Source organism: Lissotriton vulgaris, chromosome 6 (genome assembly GCF_964263255.1).
Source record: "Lissotriton vulgaris chromosome 6, aLisVul1.2, whole genome shotgun sequence".
Lineage (NCBI taxonomy): Eukaryota > Metazoa > Chordata > Amphibia > Caudata > Salamandridae > Lissotriton > Lissotriton vulgaris.
In genome coordinates this window covers 69338953-69363850 of record NC_141694.1, presented here as the reverse complement: position 1 = coordinate 69363850, position 24898 = coordinate 69338953, and the positions used below count along the sequence as shown (strand labels likewise).

Here is a 24898-nt window from a genome sequence, read left to right as displayed (position 1 = left end):
CGCCTCTTTTAGGGGTTGTGGTTTCTTAGAATACATATAAGCCTGTGTCAGGAGCCTGGTATAGCAAGCAGCCGCTGGACTAGGTGAAGGGTCGCCATGGCAGAAAAGAAGAGCTACAACCCATTTGCGAGAAAACACTGGTTTGGTGGCTCATAGCCCCCCATCAGTAGCTATTACAGAACCATAAGCCCTTTGGTAAGGGACGAGAATGCTCAACCAGAAGAACCTAAGGATATGGGTTGCGACGTTACTGCTTTTGGCTGTGGGTTTGCTAAGTGCTTTGGCGCCCCTGGTCTCAAGGATTGGCGGTGTCCGGTGTCCCCGATTAAGAGGTACAGCAGCTCTAGCGAGTGTTCGAGTGGCGACTTGACGCTTGAGCAAAGCATGCTCTTGGAGACGGAGGATGCGGAAGACACCAAAGTTCCGCCTAATACACCCGTCTATGAAGACGTGGGTTTTCACGAGAGGCTTTCTCCTGAGAATGTTCCTGTTCAAAAGCCTGATACAAGCATGGAAGGTGAGGGAGCATCGGCTGTTATTAGCGACTCTCAAGATGTCAGAACCGCCGCCGAGGGCTGTGAAAATGTGAAGGTGAGTCAAAATGTTATGAGCAACTATTTACATAGGGATGTATTTTTATTTCTAAAACTATCGAACACTAATAATTCGTTTTTTTGTTTGTGACCCTCTAGAGAGCAGAACCAGGGGGATGCACTTACTTCATAATGCACCAAGAAAATCAAACTAGGCCCCCTCCTAATAAGCACATCTATGAAACCATGGATGTTCAGAAGGCTATGAGTCCTACGAAGGTAGTTGTGCAACAGCCTGATACAAGCGTTGAAGATGAGGGATCACCGATGGATATTACCGACTCTCAAGATTTCAGAGCCGCTGCAGAGGGTGGTGAAAATGTGTGGGTAAGTTAAAAAAAATGTTAGGCGTAGACCCTTTACATGAAAGCTTGTTGTCTTTCTACCGCTAACGGGGTGTCAATATTTATCTTTTGAACCTAGGATGAAACACCGAAAAGAACTGAGGCCCAGGGGCAGACTGCAAAAGGTCGCAGCTTGAATCTGTCCTGTATATGCTATGCAAACCAGACTGGAAGTTCCACAAAGCCGAGTTCACCTCTGCCCATGGAATGTGAAGATGGTTCTAAGAATGACGAGTTTGTAAAAGCAACGGGGTGGTTCCCCAGAGACACTATAGCTGGTGTTAAAGGTTTCGCAGCTATAGTTGTACGAGCGTGTGTCAAACGGGACTATTACAACATATGTTTCGGCCATCGTATTACTTACTTACTACGCAGACTGTGAAAAGATATGAAACCCCCATGTCTGTGATTTGGTATTACTCATTATTTTTTCATAAAATGTTCTTACTCAAAACAAGCGTCTTTCATTTCCTGTACTGTAATGACTGCTAACATGTCGGAGGGCCTGTTAAGAAAACTTTATTATGATACTAGAGGGGTTGGCAGCTTTGGAAGCGGCGCAGCTCTATATAGAAGGGCTGTGGCTGAAAAGGAGTTGGTAAGCAGAGAAGCTGTGAAGACATGGTTATCAGGAGAGGAGGCGTATTCACTACATAAACCAGCCAGAAGACTCTTTAAGAGGCGTCCTACAATCATTAATGCGTGTATAGATTATCAGTGGCAAGCGGACATAATCAGCCTTCAAGATACAGCAAAACATAACGACGGCACCTGTTATATATTAACAGTCATAGATGTGTTGTCCAAATACGCGTACGCAGAGGCGCTGAGTGATAAAAGTGGAGCTAGCGTCACGGCCGCTTTTAAAGCAATCTTTGATTAGTGGCGTATTCCTCAAAAACTACAAACAGACGCAGGAAAAGAATTCTTAAACAAGTCATTTCAGAAATTTTTAAAGCAGCACAATGTTCAACATTTTGTAACACACACCGAGGTAAAAGCAGCGGTTGTAGAAAGGTTTAACAGAACTTTAAAGTCTAAGATGTGGCAGTATTTTACGGCCAACAATACATGCAGATACGTGGATGTTCTACAGGCTTTTTTAGCTGTATATAATGGCAGTTATCACAGGACCATCAAAATGGCACCTGAAGAGGTAACCCCTAGTAATTCGTTAACTGTTTGGAGAAACTTGTATGGTCCTAACTTCGGGACAAAGGTGAAGAAGTCTGTTTTTAAAAATGGTGATCACGTAAGGATTTCAGAACTGAAAGGAGTCTTCACGAAGGGTTACCAACAGACCTTTAGTGATGAAATATTTATAGTGGAAAGCGTGGAGCTTAAGGAAGGGCTGTATATTTACAGGTTAAAGGACTACGAGGGGGAAACGGTGTTGGGATCCTTTTACAAGGAAGAGTTACAAAAGGTGCCCTATGATCCAAACCGCGTGTATAGGGTTGAAAAGGTTCTGAAAAGGAAAGGTACAGGTGCTAAGAGCCAGGCATATGGCAAATGGCGCGGCTGGCCTGAGAAATTTAACAGTTGGGTGTTGGCCAGCTCCCTGAAGGGTGTGTGAGCTAAAAGCCGCTGCTACGATGGAGACTACACCCTTTTATATAACCTTACCATCCAACGCTTCTAAGGACATGTACCCCAACAATCAGATTTCTGATTACACCGTCAAATTGGCTAAGGCTTGGACCTGAAGGGGGACTGGGAGGTTGCCCTAACAGAAATACAATACCCTAGAACATGGAATACATTTACTGCGGCCGAAACCAAGTTTCACATCAAGAGGGAACAGGACCCCACGGGCATACACACATCCTTCCCACCCGGCTACTACCCACACGTTTTAAGCATTATCGTAGCCATCAACAAATCCATAGCCGGTATAGAACCACATCTGAATAATCATCTGGTGTTAAATAATGTGAGAAGGAAGGTGTTTCTTAAATCCATAAATCGAAACACCCTGTTTGACTGCTCAGGTAAATTAAGAAGGATTTTAGGGACAGTACAACATGTGAAAAGCCCCGTGGAACAAGATCACACGCGCCCCGATATTAATGGGGAGTTCTACACGTTCTACGTGTACAGCGATATTGTAAAGTCTCAGAGGATTGTGATAGTTACTCGCCGTTGTTAAGGTGGGTGCATGTACAGGGTGATAATAATACCATGGTCAACATACAATTTAACAAACCTGACTACGTCGCAGTTTCTAAAAACCATTTTGACACTATTTCAATTATGATCTACAATGATCAGTCTGAGCCGGTGGCCTTTAAATACGGGAAAGTTATTGTCAAGCTTCATTTAAGGCCTAGACACGACAGAGGGTATTAAGCAGCCATCATGGTGGTTATGAAAACCTACGGAGATCCTTCTATGTACAGAGACTATTACAGAAGTCAAGCCGGTTATGGAGGACCACTGTACTTTCAAGGTTCACCTGTTATGTACGGGGCTGGATTAGGAGGATTCTTTAGGAGTCTGTTTAGAAGAGCTATGCCTTTCCTGAGAAGAGGCTATGAAATTGCAAAGCCTCATGTTAAGGCGGCTGCCACGAACATTGCACAGGAGGTGGTGGGGTCTGTTACATCGGCGGTTGCAGAGCGCATGAACAAGCAGCCTCAAGAAGGAGCTGGTTTGATGTATAAGCCACGCGCTAGTGTCAAAAGGAAACGGCGTATTTCCAGACGTCGGGTGCCCCCAGCCCCTATAAAAAAAGGAGGACCGTTTCAAAACGCCCTCAGAAAAGAAGAGCTCCAAGACGGAAGAGAGCTGCGAAGAAGCGAACCGGCTCTAAAGTAAGCCTTGTAAACACAACCATGGCCTTCGTACATTGTGAATCTGGAGAGTGCGCCAAATCAGAGTTGGACTTGTTTAGTCTAAAACCCACAGAGACAAGCATCGAAAACAGCTTCATCATGAAGGTATCACCTTTAGCAGCATTGACACCGCTGGCACCTACAGAGTTTTATGTGTCAGGGGCCACGGATATGTATTTGGATCTCAACAACACTCTGCTGCATCTTATGTGTAAAATCGTAAAAGCGGATGGGACCGACATTGACGACGGTTCTAAAGTGGCACCAATCGCTTACCCTCTAGCGACCATGTTTAATCAAGTGGACATCACCCTGGGCGACCGACTCCTCACCCAGAAGGATAACATGTACGCCTACAGAGCCTACATAGAGAGTTTTCTAAATTACAGTAGCAATGCCCTTGACACACAACTTTCAGCCGGTCTCTTTCACAGGGATAAACACGGCCAGTTTGAAAGCACAGCTCTGGATGGTGATGATAAGGGCTTTATAAAAAGAGCGGGCATGCTACAGCCAGCTGTACCTTTGACCTCCTGGGGCGCATACATTCGGACCTCTTCTTCCAAGATAAACTGCTCATCAATGGAATTGATCTTAAGATCAAGCTCAATTGTAACAAGGACTCATTCTGCCTCATCAACGGGGATGCGGAACAGTACAAGCTGAACATACTGACCGCGAGCCTGTTTGTAAAGAGAGTGAAAGTGTCCCTGAGCGTCAGGTTATCACACGCCGAAGCTTTGCAAATATCCAACGCCAAGTACGCTATAGAAAAAGTAGCTCTGAAGGTATACATCATACCTGTAGGTACCCGCTTAACACAACAGCAGAATTTATTTCTGGGACAACTACCAAAGCTCATCATCATAGGGTTTGCGGACAATACAGCTTTTAGTGGCACCTATGCCTCAAAACCCTTCAATTTTAAACACTACAACATCAACTACGCAGCGCTGGTCCACAAGGGCAATGTGATTCCTGCAAAAACCTACACACCCAGTTTTGCAGCCGGTCATTACATCAGGGAATATCAAGGACTGGTTTCGATAACAGGAAAGCATCAAAGTGACTGCGGTGTAGCGGTGTCAAGAGAAGGCTATGGCCGTGGATACACGCTGTTCACATTCGACCTGACACCGGACATGGAAGATGGCGATCACTACAACCTGGTCAAAAATGGGAATCTAAAAGCTGAAATACGATTCGCAGCTCCACTGGCGGCTAATGTGAATATGGTCCTATTCTCTGTATTCGACAGCATCATTCAGATCAACCACGCAAGGCAGATTTTGTTTGACCATCTTTAAAACACTTGTGAAATGGATACTGTGCAGATACGTGACTTCTTAAGCAGACATAAATATATTAGGAAATACTTTTTAGGTGTTTTCCCTAGCGACGGGTTACCAACCGAAATAGGGGCAGAAAGACCATGCACCCTAGTCTTCAACACAGACCCGCATGACCAGTCTGGGACACATTGGGCAGCCATGTTTTTAGATGTTGACAAGGTTACCATGTTTGACAGCACCGCAGAGTTCCCCCAGCACAGACTCTATACACCACCTATATTCAAGTTTGTCAAAAAAGCTGCAGCTGTGGTGGAGTATAACAAACTAAGGGTTCAGGATTCCATGGCCATCACATGCGGGGAACACTGTATTTATTTTATCACTAAAATGTCCCAGGGTGTTTTGTTTAGAAATTTCTTAAAGCTATATTCGAGGGATCTTGTTAGCAATGATATTATAGTTGCGAAATATGTAAAAGAAAACACCCGGGTGTCGGTCAGACCTGTGAAAACAGAATATGTACCTTGTCAAAACTGTAAGGGTTAATAACAGTTGTATGCTTAATGTTGAACGTGTAAAATAAAAGACGTCATATTTTTTAAAAACATGCATTCAGACTCGTTATTTCAATACACATGCACCATAAAATGTTTTTTGAAAGACGACTGAGACGGTTTGTAAAGTTATAACAAGGTGTTTATTACAAATATTCAGTTGACAAAAATTTATTGAAGAAACCTAGGGATAAAAACCACACACAATTATTCAAAAATCCATGCGAAGGGTGATTTAGGCACTGTCTTTTTTCGAGATGTCGACGGCTGTTTAGGGGTAGATCATTTAGGGGATAGCCTTCAGCCTTCCGAACCTGTAGGCGATGGCAGTAGGGGGTCCTTCAAATTGTCTAGCAGGAGGTGGTGTTCATTATTACCAACAGGCGTTGGTATATTGAGTTCAGCAGCGGCCCTCAGAAACTGCTCCCAGCCTCTCTGTGCATTTTGAGGCTTTAGGATGTTGGGGTGTGTGAGACCTTTGACTAGATCGTACATATGCAACCCTGCAACCGGTTGGCCCCTGTAAAGAAACTCGCCTCACTCATTCCAAGAGGCTAGGTCTTTAGAAGCAGCTAGTTTACTCATTAGCATCTGCGCAGCCCCTCTGTGCCTTTGACTTATATTTTTTAAGATGTCTCCAACAAAGGCGTCTGAGGCTGTCGCATCATCGGGAGGCGGTTGTAGGGGCTGAGGGTCGGTGGCCTGAGCAGCTGTTTGTTCAGAGTCTGGGGTATATAGAATCAACTTGTTTTTCTCGGTATTCCACTGGGTGTTGTAATGTAAGAATTTTTTGAGAGTGCTGGTGTATAGGTTAACCTTGTTGTAGGGGTTTAGATCAGTCCTGCTCAAAATGTCTTTAATTTCAGTATCCAGGCGTAAAGTCTCATTTCTACGGATATCCCAGGCGTTGTCCGATGAAGACCCCATTTGCTCCATTTGCTGCCTAGGAACCAGATACAATTTTGTGGCATGGTCCATCACTGACCCGAGAGGAGGCTTGTAATTACATGTATTGCTATCCCCAGCAAGTTCCCTATAAAGCACCCAGACTGTTTCACCAGTTTCGTCTTGGTGATGAGTGTGGCCCTTTTATTACTGAGCTTCTTGATAAGCCCCTTCTTGTTCTTCAGAACCTGTAACTGATGCTTTGATATAGGGATGTTGCCTTTTAGGGTGTTTAGGGCTATTTCTGAAATGGCAGCCACTAAATCGTCAGAGGCTTTTCCCAGGATGTCCTTTCGATGTTGGGGACTGGCTTTAATAAGCATTTTTTTAGGAGGGCTAAATTGCGGCGTAGATGTGCAGACATGGTCACCACTGAGCGTTATAAGGGTGGGGCTGTAAATGGTTCTAAAATCATCAGCGCTGCTTTTTATTGGTCCTGGTCTTGGGCTTCGGGTGTAAACTACAGGTAGCTCTGGTGGAAAAATATCAGCCCTTAGTCTATAGTCTTCTAGAGTTTCATTTTTTATGTCTACCAACAGGTACCCGTGGGGTTTTGCTGTAGCGTTGTTAAAGGCCTCTATGAAGAAGTGTGTGTTTCCAGGGTACATCTGTTTAGCGATGACGGCTATTTGCTGTTTGTCTCAAGGGTTTTTAAATAAAACAAGGTATGAAGCCTTGACAGCTATAGACCTACTGTTCTTGCCTTTGTAAAAGAAGTTCTGCACAATGTAGCAGATGGTTAGATTGCGATGATGTGAATATTGAGTAAGCTCTCTCTAACTCGGAATGATCACCACCTTCACGCATCAGATCATCAACAATAATCATATTTACAAGGGTTGGAGGTAGTAGCTCATCATCGTTGAGGTTATCCGGTAAAATATAAACAGAAAAAAATATATATATTAGAGGGAGCATAAAACAACACATACAATCAGCAGAATCCTAAGTTCTACACAGCCACCTTTTAATATATGCATTGCTACAAGTCGTTGTACCGTTCTGCTTGAGAGTCTGTAACACCGCTAGTACTTTTCACACCCTTTGTAAAAAAAAACACCTGATAGAGGTCTTTTTGCAACTCCTTTCTTTGACGGTGGTCCCACTTTAGAAGGTAAAGCTTTCCTCTTCAAAGGGCTTTCTTTTGAACGTTGCGCCGCCTCTTGTACCTCGACGCTTTTCGGGCATAACGTGGGGGTGCCTGTAAAGAAAAAATAATACACAGCCTTAGTCATCTTTCTGAGAAGTCCCACTCTACACCCTCAGGGTCAGGACTCTGGCCTACCCCGCCAACTCCCCAGGGTCTTAGACAGTTTAAAATAACAGGGGCCTTTTTAATTACATATAGTAACTGAAGTGTTTTGCACACTGTTCAGAGCTCCTTGAGCCTCAAGGTACACCATAAGATCTTCAAAAACTTGCTGTAGGTCAGGATCATAAGCTGTAAAAGTATATATTCATGAGACCCACATTACAAAAAAGAGAACTCCTGAGAGATTGGTGTACAAAACTACGTAGAACTACACAACTCAAAATATATATACCTGGCTGCGGGGTTGTCAAGTCTACGGCATTGCTAGTTATTACAGGGGTGTCCAGCGCCGGGGGTACATTGGTAGCGGCTGCTTTTGCAGAGTCTTGCTTCTGTATTAAAACAAAAAAAAAGCAGCGGTTTTAAAAGCGCCTTTCTTAAACACAAGTATCACAACTTCAAACAATTCTGGTATACATTTACAAGGGTGGGTGCAACAACACACATTTTTTTTAAAAAGCTCTATCTGTGACACGCTAGGCGGCCATTTTTAAAAAAAGGGGTGACTGTACAGCGCAAAAGCATGTATTGTAATAGTTATGCACCCCTTGGGAATAGCGTTAGCAGCCATTTTAAAATTAATAGAAACACCCTGATCCATATCCTGTGCTTCTGGATAAATGACGTAATGTACCACCAACATCCTACCTTGCAACCATTGCGCATATGTGTTTGGCACTCTTTTGTAACATGTACATGCCACTTTTCTCTTGTAACACATTATTTAATACCTCTCACATTTTTCAGGCTTTTGATACTTGCGCCAGCGCCACAATTGCCTACATAGCGCTTATTCCTATGCTTGAGTGTCTGCCTTATATTGCAGTATTATGCGTCTACCTGTAACCTGCACACACTTCACTTTTCTCTTGTAACACACTGTTTTTCTATTTTTTGTATTTTGTTTTGCGCACTACTGTCACTTTTTGCAGCCTGTAATGTAGTGTTTGCGCTTGTAATTTGCGCACTTTTGCCTCAGGTAATGCACCACTTGCTACCTCATGTATTTTTTTTGTTCACAAATGTCACTTTTACCACATGTGCTTTTTGTATTTTGCGCACTTGTAATGTTCTCGTGTATCATTACTGTTCCTTTTGTGAAGCGCTCTCACACTTTCGGGTAAAGTTTGCGCTAGAATAATCGGAATCATTTTTGGCCATTATAGGTGTGGCAGGGTATACTCAGACATGAGTCCCTTTCTCACTGCACCATCAGGATTCAAGCAAGCCGGGCCGAAGACGGCTAAAATGCCAGAAACCGGTCCCCGGTAGCCTGTCTCCTTTCTGGTGAAGAATTGGCTTGGTAGTTTAGTCTGCCCTGTTCCCATGATGCACTGAGCCAGGGACAGACTGATTTGCATATAGCCAGGTTCTGAGCTGGGATGGTGCAGTGAGATAAATAACGGTGATGGATCAAGCCCTGATCTTTAGACTGGGTAAGAGTGGTCTGCTTAATTCAGACACTCTGTTCATCCCCACCCCCTTTTCTGAATCGTTTTTGGCCACTATAGGTGTGGCAGGGTATACTCAGACATGAGTCCCTTTCTCACTGCACCATCAGGATTCAAGCAAGCCGGGCCGAAGACGGCTGAAATGCCAGAAACCGGTCCCCGGTAGCTTGTCTCCTTTCTGGTGAAGAATTGGCTTGGTAGTTTAGTCTGCCCTGTTCCCATGATGCACTGGGCCAGGGACAGACTGATTTGCATATAGCCAGGTTCTGAGCTGGGATGGTGCAGTGAGATAAATAACGGTGATGGATCAAGCCCTGATCTTTGGACTGGGTAAGAGTGGTCTGCTTAATTCAGACACTCTGTTCATCACCACCCCCTTTTCTGAATCGTTTTTGGCCACTGTAGGTGTGGCAGGGTATACTCAGACATGAGTCCCTTTCTCACTGCACCATCAAGATTCAAGCAAGCCGGGCCGAAGACGGGTGAAATGCCAGAAACCGGTCCCCGGTAGCATGTCTCCTTTCTGGTGAAGAATTGGCTTGGTAGTTTAGTCTGCCCTGTTCCCATGATGCACTGAGCCAGGGACAGACTGATTTGCATATAGCCAGGTTCTGAGCTGGGATGGTGCAGTGAGATAAATAACGGTGATGGATCAAGCCCTGATCTTTAGACTGGGTAAGAGTGGTCTGCTTAATTCAGACACTCTGTTCATCCCCACCCCCTTTTCTGAATCGTTTTTGGCCACTATAGGTGTGGCAGGGTATACTCAGACATGAGTCCCTTTCTCACTGCACCATCAGGATTCAAGCAAGCCGGGCCGAAGACGGCTGAAATGCCAGAAACCGGTCCCCGGTAGCTTGTCTCCTTTCTGGTGAAGAATTGGCTTGGTAGTTTAGTCTGCCCTGTTCCCATGATGCACTGGGCCAGGGACAGACTGATTTGCATATAGCCAGGTTCTGAGCTGGGATGGTGCAGTGAGATAAATAACGGTGATGGATCAAGCCCTGATCTTTGGACTGGGTAAGAGTGGTCTGCTTAATTCAGACACTCTGTTCATCGCCACCCCCTTTTCAGAATCATTTTTGGCCACTATAGGTGTGGCAGGGTATACTCAGACATGAGTCCCTTTCTCACTGCACCATCAGGATTCAAGCTAGGCCGAAGACGGCTGAAATGCCAGAAACCGGTCCCCGTTAGCTTGTCTCCTTTCTGGTGAAGAATTGGCTTGGTAGTTTAGTGTGCCCTGTTCCCATGATGCACTGGGCCAGGGACAGACTGATTTGCATATAGCCAGGTTCTGAGCTGGGATGGTGCAGAGAGATAAATAACGGTGATGGATCAAGCCCTGATCTTTGGACTGGGTAAGAGTGGTCTGCTTAATTCAGACACTCTTTTCATCACCACCCTCTTTTCTGAATCGTTTTTGCCCACTATAGGTGTGGCAGGGTATACTCAGACATGAGTCCCTTTCTCACTGCACCATCAGGATTCAAGCAAGCCGGGCCGAAGACGGCTGAAATGCCAGAAACCGGTCCCCGGTAGCTTGTCTCCTTTCTGGTGAAGAATTGGCTTGGTAGTTTAGTCTGCCCTGTTCCCATGATGCACTGGGCCAGGGACAGACTGATTTGCATATAGCCAGGTTCTGAGCTGGGATGGTGCAGTGAGATAAATAACGGTGATGGATCAAGCCCTGATCTTTGGACTGGGTAAGAGTGGTATCCTTAATTCAGACACTCTGTTCATCACCACCCCCTTTTCTGAATCGTTTTTGGCCACTATAGGTGTGACAGGGTATACTCAGACATGAGTCCCTTTCTCACTGCACCATCAGGATTCAAGCAAGCCGGGCCGAAGACGGCTGAAATACCAAAAACCGGTCCCCGGTAGCTTGTCTCCTTTCTGGTGAAGAATTGGCTTGGTAGTTTAGTCTGCCCTGTTCCCATGATGCACTGGGCCAGGGACAGACTGATTTGCATATAGCCAGGTTCTGAGCTGGGATGGTGCAGTGAGATAAATAACGGTGATGGATCAAGCCCTGATCTTTGGACTGGGTAAGAGTGGTCTGCTTAATTCAGACACTATGTTCATCACCACCCCCTTTTCTGAATCGTTTTTGGCCCCTATAGGTGTGGCAGGGTATACTCAGACATGAGTCCCTTTCTCACTGCACCATCAGGATTCAAGCAAGCCGGGCCGAAGACGGCTGAAATGCCAGAAACCGGTCCCCGGTAGCTTGTTTCCTTTCTGGTGAATAATTGGCTTGGTAGTTTAGTCTGCCCTGTTCCCATGATGCACTGGGCCAGGGACAGACTGATTTGCATATAGCCAGGTTCTGAGCTGGGATGGTGCAGTGAGATAAATAACGGTGATGGATCAAGCCCTGATCGTTGGACTAGGTAAGAGTGGTCTGCTTAATTCAGACACTCTGTTCATCACCACCCCCTTTTCTGAATCGTTTTTGGCCACTATAGGTGTGGCAGGGTATTCTCAGACATGAGTCCCTTTCCCACTGCACCATCAGGATTCAAGCAAGTCGGGCCGAAGACGGATGAAATGCCAGAAACCAGTCCCCGGTAGCTTGTTTCCTTTCTGGTGAATAATTGGCTTGGTAGTTTAGTCTGCCCTGTTCCCATGATGCACTGGGCCAGGGACAGACTGATTTGCATATAGCCAGGTTCTGAGCTGGGATGGTGCAGTGAGATAAATAACGGTGATGGATCAAGCCCTGATCTTTGGACTGGGTAAGAGTGGTCTGCTTAATTCAGACACTCTGTTCATCACCACCCCCTTTTCTGAATAGAAAAAAAAAACACACTGGGACTGGTGTGCAAGGCCCGCCCCTTTTCAGTAACGAGCTGCTGACAGCACTGGAGGGGGGGGGGCCCTTACACAGCAGTCCCGCAGAAACCTCCCAGCCACCATGCTGCCGCTGCTCCATGGATCCACGTGGGAAAATGCCCTAGGACCCTACGGCAGCAAAGCACGACCCTGAGACCACCCCAGACACCACCGCAGCCCCAGGGCAGCACCTTGCTGAAGTGGGTTTGGGGTAATTTAAAAAAAGAAAAGAAAATACGCTGCACACGGGGCACAGCGCCCCTGGGACCCGCGGAGTCCTCCACCCCAGAGCCTCCTGAGCAGCGCCAGACACAAGCGGGTTTGGGGGCATTTTTATCAACAAAAAAAAAGACCTCTGCACACCGGGCATGGAGCCCCAGGACACGCAGCCAGCACCCTCACCCCGAGCAGCGCCCTGGAGAAGTGGGCTCGGGGGGCATTTTTTTTTAAAAGAAAAAAAGGCGCAACTATGCACACGGGCTTCGGAGTCCCCAGGGACACCCGGAGCCCACCCCCAGAGCGCTAACACCCCCGAGCAGTGCCAGACACAAGCGGGCTCGGGGGCATTTTTGTTTTCAAAAGCTGGGGCAAACTCGGCACTCGGGCATGGAACCCTTGGGACCCACGGACACCAGAGCCCTAACGCCCCGAGCAGCGCCAGACACAAGCGGGCTCGGGCGATTTGTTTTTTTTAAAGCGGGAAACAAGTACCCTGGAGCCCCAGGGACTCACAGCCAACGCCACAGCACCCCTGAGCAGCGCCATGGAGAAGCGGGCTCGGGGGCATTTAATTATAAAAAAAAAGCGGGAAAGAAGGACCCTGGAGCCCCGGGACACACAGCCAACGCCACAGCACCCCCGAGCAGCGCCATGGAGAAGCGGACTCGGGGGTATTTGATTATTAAAAAAAGAAGCAGCACAGGGGCCCCAGGAGCCACGAGGGCACCAGGAACACAGCACCGTCACCACGAGCAGCGCCATGGAGAAGCGGGCTCGGGGCATATTTTAAAAGGGCCTCATACTCCAAAACCCCAGGAACATGGAGCCCACCCCCAGACCCCCCTCAGCGCCACACATACTGAGTGACCCCCATGCAGTCTCTCTTTTAAGGATCCAGACCCATACTTCTGACCCTCAAAACAACGGTTTGGTGAGTACAATAATGCATTATTTATGTTGAAATTGTATGCAAGGTATATTATTTTAAAGACCCTCTGTTAAGCTTGCAATACCAACGCCTCAAAGCCTTTAACATTTATTAGCATTAAATGTTCAACATCCTGGTAAAATAGTTTCTATGCTCTGCAAAATACACGTTTCCCCCTCTGCATGTACCCTCCTAAGGCCTACAACATTATGCCACTTAAATACAAACCCTGCAAACTCTGCGCCAGCCCAACAACAACGCCTCTATTAACATTAAATACATACACACATAGCTTTAAACTCAATCCTTCAACAAAACCCTTATTCACTTTAAACACATATACATTACAATTCAAGTCTTTTTAAAAAACTTAATTGTCACCATTATTTACATTAAACACAACACATCGCCTTAAAGCTTAACAGTTTACAAACAAGCCTACATAGTACTATTTAGCATTTTCAGATTTGTATACTTTAAATACCACATAATGATGCATCATTGCGCCATCCATTATTTACCTTCCTTAAACTGTCGCAGGCGGCTTCAATCTGGGATAAGTTGCTCAGGTCCATTCTTGCCTTAAGTTCCAAGGTTGGCTCTGTGCAGCAGAAACAATCCACGCAAGTCGCTCCCCAAGGGTTTTGAATAGGTGCTGGTGCAGGAATCCACAAGGTGCAGCAAAGCAATCCAGTCCAGTCACTCCCAACGTTTTTTGAATGGGTTGTTGGTGAAGGAACCCACAGGTGCAGCAAAAGCAATCCACGCCAGTCGCTCCCAGAGGTTTTTTGAATGGGTGTTTGGCTGTGTTCCTTAAGGGGCCTTTTTATACCTGTCCAAGCATGCTAATTAGAAGCCCCCACACCCTTTATGACTTGAGGGGGTTTAGAACAATGTCATGGGGTCTTTGGATGGGAACTTTTTTTCTATCCTTGTACAGTTTATGCTGTATGCATCTGTTAGTTAAACTCATGGCCTATCTTGGGAACAGTAGGGTTATCACCGGTGCTGGGGGTGGCCATCGCAAACATATCTAAATCTTCTGGACGCTTTTATAATGGGCCTCATATGTTAAAGCTGTTTGGTCCTTCTCCTGGGAAGTAGGGACCCCCGGGAACCGGCTCTTGTCCCAGCACTCAACCCATCACTGGCAGGCATGTCAAGTTTGGGACTAGCCTGTCATCTTTCCTGCTAGACATGTCAAGTTTGGGACTAGGCTGTCATCTTTCCTGCCAGACCTGTCAAGTTTGGGACCAGGGGCTTTGGGAGTGTGTGAACTACATCCTAACAGCTGGCACCCTGTTTCAGGTTCTCATGGGAATCTTTGCCTCTACACGACATCTGTCTTTTTAAACATCTCAAAGTTCAGGGGTTGCTGTGGTTTATTATATTATAACAGGGCCAAGACTTCCTGGGAAAAGTGAACATGGTTTGTGCTTTTTAAAACATACTATGGGTTTCCCACCAACTACATTTAAAGCTCCCCTTTGTTTTCAAACATAAAAAACACCTCCCACACCCTGGGCTGGGGACTCAGGACTGCCCCGCAGCTGTTCAGCCTGCAGCTGTCTGTAACCCCCCCCTCCCCAGTTTTAAACATGCACAGACATTTCCAGCCTACAGCCACACACTTTCCTATGCACTTTTAAACATATACACAATTACCTCATGTTTTGCAGCCATACCTGTTACTTCTTGGGAATATCCCAACATGTCACCCCTTTTAAAAACCAGGCCTGTTTAAGACCAACAGTCTGCGCCCAGGCCCTGTCAAATTTAAGGCCAGGGTTTCCTGCCAGAGCTGTCAAATTTCCAGACAGAAGTTTAAGACTAGACCTGTCAAATTTCCAGACTAGACCTGTCAAATTTAAGGCCAGGGTTTCCTGCCAGAGCTGTCACTTTTGCGGCCAGCTTGATGAGAGGCATCACTTCCTACTACTCGCCCCCTTAGACATCACTGGTAAAAAGCTTACAAATCCAACAAGAAAGTCCAGTTAGTCACTAAAAAGTGAAAAGAGGAATTGCTATGAACTTGTGTTAAATGTTATTAGTTAGCAACAAGCCAAATACCACATGTGGCATGGCGACAGTACAGATGGCGCAGAGGACTTTAGTCTTATAAGCTTCTGGAAGGTGGACATCTGCCACCAAAGCTTGCACGCATGGTGGAAGTTCTGGTGCAACTGATCAAGGGCAGGTGACTAGTAGGCAATGGGTTTATTTTGGTCTCTGTGATTCTTCACAAATAGCCCTGAAGCAAAACCATTCTTTGCATGACAGTATAGTTTGAATGGCTGGTTATAATCATCCAGTTCCAGAGCAGGGTCAGAGGATAATAATTACAAAGGGTTGCTCTGCCTCCTTAGACTAATGCAATGGGCCAGGAACCCAACATTCCTAGAAAGTGTGTACCTGAGATACAGTGGCTCTGGGGAAGACGAGGGCGTCCATGTATTTCTTGAGAGATTGGGAGAAGATGCAATGTTACTTAGTAAACCCCTGGGGCAAGCAAGGCCATGTTAGCTCCCCACTGAGAATGAGAAAACAAAGATCTTGGCTGTGTGGATGGCTAAGGATCGAAAACAAAACAGAACCACTGTCAACCAATTAGCAGTTGCTTGGTTACAGGACAGTGTGGTAGGAGGGTAGAAACAACATGCAATGTAGGGTTTACAACAGTATTAATGGCACATAGGTTTATGAAAAACCGGTAAATATCTTGTCCAGGCGTTTTGTTTGGACAATGGAGGTCTTACACACACTCACGATGGACATTAGCATCCCGCCTTTTATCGGAGTGATAAGCTTTCATCTCAGGATTCAAATGGGCACTGGAGGATGCAAGGGAGCTTCTTCATTGGAGTTATCTTGGTTTTTATTGGTTCGGCAGTTGAAATACAATCAACATCATGATTAGGTTCTGACCACAAAGATGGACGCACTTGAGCAAGTATATCAGAGGTAGATTGCAACATTGTATTTTCACAGCCAACATTAGTACATTCTTGGCTTTGCCAAAATATAGCTAATACATAATTGTCGTTGTTTTTGGCACATTCAGGAATGCAACATCACTGGCACAATACACAGTACCGTTCAATGTACACAAAATATATCTCCTGAAGAAGTAGGGTTGAACAGAAACATGTTGATCTGTGAGGAGACCCAGGTCTATACAAATGGAATCAGCTGTAGAGAAGAGGATAAGGTTTTTTTTAAATGGCAACTGCACAAATGGAGAAGCCTGAGAGAGGTAAGGAAGAATTTCCAGAGGTATTTAAAGCAGGTTGGCTAGCATCTGTCTCAACGTGACAGGAGATGGGGCTTTGGTTAATAGTTCATGGTGTCTATGGGCAACTTTTATCAACTGAAATCAAAACATTTAAAGAGCACTCTGAGAAAAGTGGATAACATCAAGTTGTATGTGCTGTAGTTGTGCACTAGAGATAAAGTAGCAAAAACTTGCTTTCAGGTCTAACAGCTCTGAATTTGCTCGTGTAGGGTGGCTGGAACGTATGTCCGTCAACTCCCTTGTTATCGAAATTGACCACTCACAGATTTTTGCGACTCAAGGTGCTCCGTTGGCTTTCCTCTTTGATTCACACATTCATCCCTTTAGAACTGTGCTGGGGTTGTAAGCGCTGTTGTGCCTCTAATTTGTGCCTTCTTCCCACTCTTTATAGAGCTTCATGCTTTGTACTGTAGACTGCACACACTTCTGACTCTCCATGTCCTGGAATTATCCCTTTACTTACCCAAACGGGTTTAGCCAATTGTTACCTGCCCATACAAGTATTTTCAAGATTGTACCTAAATCTATACGTGAATAAACACAATAAGGCTTTATACTTCATAAAATTGCAAAGCGCGCTTGCTCTGTGTGACCTGATTGGTGAGTCGAACCCCAAGCCGTCCTCCACCCAAATTCCCTACAGAAGAGATTTTTGTCCCTGACTTCAGCGCCTGGGAGAGTTGGGTGGAGTCACCCCCTCCAGCAAGCCTTGGAGCCCTAAGGCAGGGTGCATTATAGCACATGTGAGGACATATGGGGAGAGGATGTGGTCTCTCGGCTATACTGCTGCCTTTGGAGCTGGGAAACCAAGGTGTGAGCCTCGGGTCGACTCCACATCCTGTGATTTTGGGCAAATCATTTAATCTCCTCGTGCCTACCAACCAAGCTCTCAGGTTCTGGCCAAGCATAGGCACTTCCAGGCTAGTTGTTTCAACTTTAAAGAAATTCTGCCCACACACCAACTCAAAGGTGTCAACAAGAGAAAAACATATCTGTGAATCTCAAAGATGGGTACCAAAGGGATTCCTTGGCACCACAAATATTCATAAGGACACAAGCAGAGACAAGAGACAAGACATACACTTATAGGTTTATGTATACAGTACTCCAATAGAGATCACGTGATGAAACCAAAACAATGGAATTACAGACACATGACTCTGGAGTCATGACAAGTTAGCCAGTGCTTAATTTGTAAAAGAATGAGTGGGTCCAAACATTTTTCTCAGAACTCCATCGGCACTGCTGCCAAATGTCTAAGTTGCTGAATACCAACCCACTCTCCGTGCCCTTCTGTCTCCCTCTTGTAGATTCTTTTTCATCCCTGCTTCCTTTCCTTGTAACTGTTTTTATCTTCCTCCTTCTTTTATCTTCTTCAGTGCTTCTCTCTCTAGTTCTGAGTTAAAGTCGGATGATGAAAAATAAAATATCTGCGCCCTAAAAAAAAGAGTGCCGGTGGAACCCACCAGTACTCAGCACTGCACACATGACCATCATATAGGAACATGAACTTTTGCTGCTTGGTTTATCGGAAATCCTTGCAGGCCAGACATCAAACAAGACTTTACACGTCATTGACAAGCACAATTTTAATGCATGCTTAGCATAGGCAGGAACTATGGGCCCGATTCACAGAATTAACTTAAGACAAAATCCTAAAATACTACCATTTTGGTATTCACAGAAGGCACTTACTCATTTCGGTATTCACAGAAGTCAGGAGTCCTAACTTTAGGACTCCTAAATGCCTTCTGTGAAAACCGAAAGTCTTAAAGTTAGGATTTTTCTCAGTTTAGGAGTAGTAAAGTCAGGACTCCTAACTTCTGTGAATACCGAGAAGAGTATGTGCCTTCTGTGAATACCAAAATGGTAGTAAGTTTAGGATTTTGTATTAAGTTAGTTTTTGACTTTGAGCACATAGCACTTTCCTGAGGCGGAAGCCGGAAAAGATAGACACAGATTATCTTACCTGTTTTTAAATTTGTTTTTAATACTGTCTTTTGCATTCCGCCTACCTATCGCTTTTTTTTTTTTATTTAAAAAAGTTTTTATTTAGAAGATCTTCCAATACAGTACAGTAGTAATGCAGGGGGGGGGGGGAGTTTACAGCGGGGAGTTTTTGGTATTTCACTGGTTACATGTTTGCCCAGAGTATACATAGTTGAACGGCTGATTTCCCCCTGGAGAAGGTGAAAGAAAAAGAGCAGGGGGGGGGGGGGGCTCTTTTAGTCTTGGCTGAGTTGGTGGGTTGTGCATTGCAGTTTTACGGGGGTTTGTGTGACTCCCTCCAGGTGTGCATCTAGGGCCACCCACATCTCATTCTTAGTGTTGTGGCTGGGAGAGAAATTCCCTGTGAAGTTATCTGCTCCTATGAGGAAGGTGACCCAGTTCATCCAGCTCTTGAATGTTGCTTTGGCTGTGTCTTTCCAATTCGCTAGTATGGTTTTAAATGCTGCTGTAAGTAGGATGTCTACTAGGTCTCTCTCCTCCTTGCTTTCTAAGTTTGGTGCCATGAATGCGGTGGCTAGCCCTACAAAGCCTGGTTGTATGTTCCTCCCTACGACAGTGTTGATCAGGTTGCTCACTCTTGTCCAGTATGTTCTGACCTTGGGGCATTCGAAAATGAGGTGTTCTAGGCTGCCCCTTTCCCTTTGGCAGTTCCAGCATGTGTCACTGTCTCTTACGCCGGCTTTTTAAAGTTTGGCAGGAGTCCAGAAGGCTCTGTGTAGGAGCCAGTATTTTGTCTGTACGAGTTGTGGCGTGACTTTATTTGTTGTGGCTGACTTCCATAGCCTACCCTTTTCTTCCTCACTGAGATGTCTTGTGTATAGTGTCTCCCAGGAGTTTGTTGTTTTTGCATTCAGTGTAGATATTTTGGGGCTCAGGAGTTTGTAGATCTGCGCTGTCTGGTGTCCAGCCTTGTTGAGGTTGCTCATGTACTGTATGATGGTGGGCGTTCCTTTGTTTCGGTTCGCCTTGGTGATGGCTGTTCTTATTTTGAGGAACGTGTACAATTCTATGTCCGGTAGGTTGTGCGACTCTTGGAGGTTTTGGAATGTGATTGGGGGTGGTGATTCCTTTTTTGGTCCAGACCTCGTTGCGCATCACCTTCCCTTAGTATTGGACTCTTGTATGAAACCAGATTGATTCCCAGCTGGTTCCTCTGATCCGTTGTCCCATTTGTTTGTCTACTCGTAGCAGGGCTGTTTTGGTGTGCTTGATGATGGGGTCATGTCTGGCGGAGTGTTTGTTTGCTGTGAGCATTCCTATTGGGTTCATCCCCCCTAGGATGTTCCTTTCAAGTGTTAGCCATTCCGGTTTGTTGTCCTGCGCGTTGGTGATACAGAACATTCCTTGTTTAGCTAGGCAGGCGGACTGGAAGTTTTTAAAGTTCATAATGTTCAGTCCCCCGAGTTCTTTGTTGAGCCTCAGTTTTGTAGGCTGATTCTGGGTTTCTTGTCCTTCGATATGAACCAGTTTATCAGTTTGTCAAGCTTTTTGTGGAAGTCTTCTGTCATTGTCAAGGGCAGCATGCTGAGCGCTTTAGTACCCTGGTCCCTGGCAGCCGAATAGGCATTGCCGTGGGATGCACTGGGGGTAAGCCGCCATATTAGTGGTACTTTCTTGGTGCGGACTAGTTGATTGGAACCTCCCGCCCTCGCTACCATTTAAATCGCGCTTTCTTTCCCATGCGCTGATTTGACATTGAGCACATAGCACTTTCCTGAGGCGGAAGCCGGGAAAGATAGACACAGATTATCTTACCTGTTCTTAATTTTTTTTTTAATACTGTATTTTGCACTCCGCCTACCTATCGCTTTTTAATACTGCTATTTGCACTCCGCCTTCTTACCGCTTTAGTACCCTGGTCCCTTGCAGCCGAATAGGCGCTGCCGCGGGATGCACTAGGTGTAAGCCTCCATATTAGTGGTACTTTTTGGGTGCGGACTAGTTGATTGGAACCTCCTGCCTTCATCCTGTATAAATGACACTCATCATCCGACCGCGAGCCCATCTGCACCCGTCCGCGCCCAAACGGGCCCAGGGGCCATACCCCCTGGTCAAAATCTTATGATGCGGGTTACATATTCTGCAGATCGATTGCTCGCTCTCAGATCCTCTATGAAACAGGGCTGCATCATTCTCGATATGAAAGATGAAGTCCCTAGGTCCTGCCTGCACTGTACATTCTTTGTGGAGACTCCTCAGCCATGTCAATGCTGTATACCGCGCACCTTGCCTTCCTCAAAGACTACTTTTACGTTTCTCAGTCTTAATTGCCGTTCCTTAGCCAAGCACAAACGTGAGATCTTCGATCTTCTGGTTGAAGAGCGACCTGACACCTTGTTTCTCACTGAAACATGGCTTCATGACAGCTCTGTCCCGGACATTGCTGAAGCTTTGCCCTCCTGCTATGCCATTGTTAGGTGCGATAGGCCTAACAGAACTGGAGGAGGCATTGCGATCATTTTTAAGAACAATTTTCAGTGTCTGCTTGACGCTATTACCTTAAGCGATTGCGAGGCAGCTCATTTCAAACTTCCTCTCCATCCAAAGTATACCCTTATGGGACTTTTGGTTTCCCGCCCTCCCGGCCCGCAAATACTTGGTCATCAAATTTCTCAGATTACATAGCCACCATACTTTTGAACTCCAGTAATTTCCTGATTCTTGGTGACCTAAATATACACATGGAAGACTTGAATAATAGTGCTGGGAAAAATCTAATCGCTGACCTCGCGGCCATGAATATTATATCACATAATTGTGGCCCCACACATAAATGTGGTCATTTACTTGACCCCATTTTTTCCAACCTTCCCCATGTACAGTGTCTCCCTGCATTACCTGTCCATTGGTCCATATTCTCATTAGATTCACCCTTACAGCCACGGGCACTGTGTTCCATCCTAGAGCCTCTGCGACTACCATCAAAAAGGACTGGAAAAAGCTTGATATCACTTCTTTTAAAAAGATTTGAGACTTACATCTCCCCACTGACATGTACAAGTTGGAGGATATGGAAGCAGCGGCCTCTACAACTAATTTGTGGCTCTCTGAAGCCATCAACATCTGCCTTCCTTCGTCTCATAAGAAACGGCCACCCATAAAACGCCCGCTCCGTGGTTCAGTGAACTATTGAAATTTGATAAATCCAACTGCAAAAAACTAGAACGGATCTGGAGAAAGGACTATTCACCTACGGCAGGCCTCGCCTATAAAAAAGAACTGAAGCGTTATCATAGAACGTGCACGCAGACTAGGGCCAACTACGTCGCTAAAACTATTACTAAAGCAATAAACAAATCAAAAGTGCTCTTTGGTCTAGTCAAGGATCTTGCTGGTTTATTTATTTATTTATTTATTTATTATAGAGTTTTGTATAGCGCGAACAAGACCCGTGGGTATCAGAGCGCTTAACATGAAATAAGAAAAAGGAAACAAGGTTAACATATGTATAAGCAGTTAGCAAGCAACCGCAGTGAGGTAGATGACATATATATACGTAGCACATGTGACGTTAGCCTAAGTAAATATGCTATGATTAAATAATAACAAAACATGTATATATAACAAATATGAGGTAGCACGGTATAGGTTCATGTATGAGGTAGCACGGTATAAGTTCATGAAAGATGCTGTTCTCCTGTTCAAATCAAATCTCCATTCCTATTGGCCATTGGTTCTCGCACCGTAGCTAAACCTCCGCCTCTTAATAGCAAACAGTGTGATGAACTTGCACGGTTCTTTGCCACGAAAATTGAAAAGATTTATCAGGACATACTTGATCAAAATTGTGGCAGCACTTCTCCTACGCTGGTCACTAGTCTTAGTGACATGAGTCATTTTTCCATTCTTACGCCCCTCTACTCTCATGGCCAGAACTCAATCCTGTTACTCTCATGGAGATTTTGTGCAAAGTAAAATCAGGCTCACCCACTGATTCTCTCCCCATTCCTATTCTTCGACTATTAGATACACCGCAGCTCTCCATGATCTATACAACACTCAACCTCTCTATAAACAACGCCACAGTCCCAGCTTGCTGGAACCATGCTATGGTGACTCCCCTGCTGAAGAAGCCCGATGCCGATACTAAAGTCCTCTCAAATTTTCACCCTATTTCACTGCTGCCTGCCTTTTCCAAAGTCTTGGAAAGGCATATTCATCATCACTTAGCCCAGTTCATCGCCACCAACAATCTTTTGAACTTTTCCCAGTCTGGTTTTCGCCCAGACTTTTCGACTGAGACTGCGCTTTTGGGCGTTACTGAGAATCTTCGTCTTATGTTAGATAGAGGGGACACAGCTGTACTGATCCTACTCGATCTTAGTGCGGCTTTCGACACTATTTCTCATAACATTCTCCTCAGATCCCTTGCTGCTATGGGCATTGGTGGCAAAGGCCTAAAATGGCTGACATCTTTCTTGACCAACCGGACCTTTCAGATTTTCTCACATTCTTCGACCTCCAAAACCTACTCTTCACCTTATGGAGTACCTCAGGGCTCGATTCTCTGCCCTCTCCTTTTTAATCTATATGTCACTCCCTTTGCTTACATCGCGGACCGTGCGTGGCTTACTCTGTTCACCTACGCTGACGATTCTCAAATCGTCTTTTCCCTATCTCAATCTGACCAGGCCTCTTTCTCCCTCCTTCAGTCAGGACTTAGGGAAATATCCACTTGGATGAACCTTAACCTACTTAAACTGAATGGAGGGAAGACTGAGGTTGTGGTCCTCGGGCAAAAGCATGACCTTTGGAGCTCCAAACACTGGCCATCTGAAATGGGCCCCCTTCCATCTCCATCCGAGCACGTGCGCAACCTGGGAGTGACTATAGATAATGGGCTGACAATGCAAGCTCAGGTAAACAAGGTGGCTGCCATTTGTTTCACAATTCTGCGCTAGTTAAAGACATTTTTTTGGATGCTGCCTAAGGACACCCAGAGGTTCGTAATTAACGCCTTGGTGGCCTCTCGGTTGGACTATGGAAACATAATCTACCTGGGGGCCACCAAGGTAGTCATGAGGCGCCTCCAACTGGTTCAAAATGCTGCTGCATGTTTACTCTGCGGCTGCAAGAAAACCGATCACATCTCAGGGCGCCTCCGAGATCTCTACTGGCTTAGAGTGGAGAGCAGGGTAAAATTTAAAGCTTTAAGTTATATGCACAAAATTAAGACTGGAAGTGCAAACAGCTATTTGCAAACTCTTGTAAAAACCTACTCTCCTGCACGCCCTCTCCGCTCTTCTTCACAAGGTCTTTTCTGCATGCCTAAATACAGACTCTCAAGAATGGGCGGCAAGTCCTTTTCCTTTCTAGGTCCCAGACTCTGGAACTCTCTCCCTATTAAAATCCGTTCTGAGAACTGCTATGGTCATTTCCGTAAAGCCATTAAAACCTGGCTATTTAATCAATAAATTACTGGTTTTCTGTGTCAGGCGGCTCTAGTCTTGTCTTTGTTAGCGCCGGGAAACCCTTTTTGGGTAGCTGTCACGCTCTTCAAGCTTAATAAATAAATAAATAAAAATAGTTCTGTGAATCGGGCCCTATGTTTGTAGCAGCTTATTTTACCCTTGTGCAAAAAGTTAAAGGTTCCACACTGTCCATACTTACCTTATCAATGTTTTTGCTATAGTGTTATAATGTCATGATATCAAAGACTCAGTTTATTGGCACCAAACCATTTGTTGGTCTTGGGCTTCTGACCAGTTCCGGAGTGATCCTAAGGTTTGGTCTTTGTGTGTCTGTGCTCAGGTGGGGGTACAGTTGACAAGAGACATTTCTTTGAGGACCAAGCGGACAAGCTATTTTTTACAGTCCTTTGCTGATCCAAAAAGAATCCTCTGAGTCTGAGGTGTAAATGGGGCATGCCATAAAGAGGAACCCTGAGCATGTAATTATATATTATCAAATTGCTTGGGGCTGTAAAATTGGGAACACAAACACCCACTCTTCTTTGAGGTGGGAGAGAAGAACTCTCCTTGACACATTATATATTTTACCTTTCCTAGCCAGTTTGCTAACAGAGGGAACAATATCCATGGAGGGGGAGTTGGGAAGTATTGTAGATGACCTAAGTAAAGTTGTGAAATGACTCCCTGCCCTCCCGGACACCGAGTCCCAGTTCTAAGCTTCCTTTTGCAGATCATTGTGTTCAGCTATGGGAGTCTAATTGGATTTGGGCTACAACTCCCATAATGCATCAGATTATTAAATACACACTCATGACTGGAGCACAGCATTCTTAGATGGCATGATGTCATCTGGTAATATTATAATTAAAGAAGTT

General features: G+C 45.3%; 1 protein-coding gene across 1 annotated transcript in view; it reads left to right on the top strand.

Annotated features, from left to right (window-relative positions):
* LOC147706800 (calpain-1 catalytic subunit-like) overlaps window positions 1-24898 on the top strand; it is a 668045-nt gene that overhangs the window by 153901 nt on the left and 489246 nt on the right. The gene's annotated exons all lie outside the window — the stretch shown is intronic.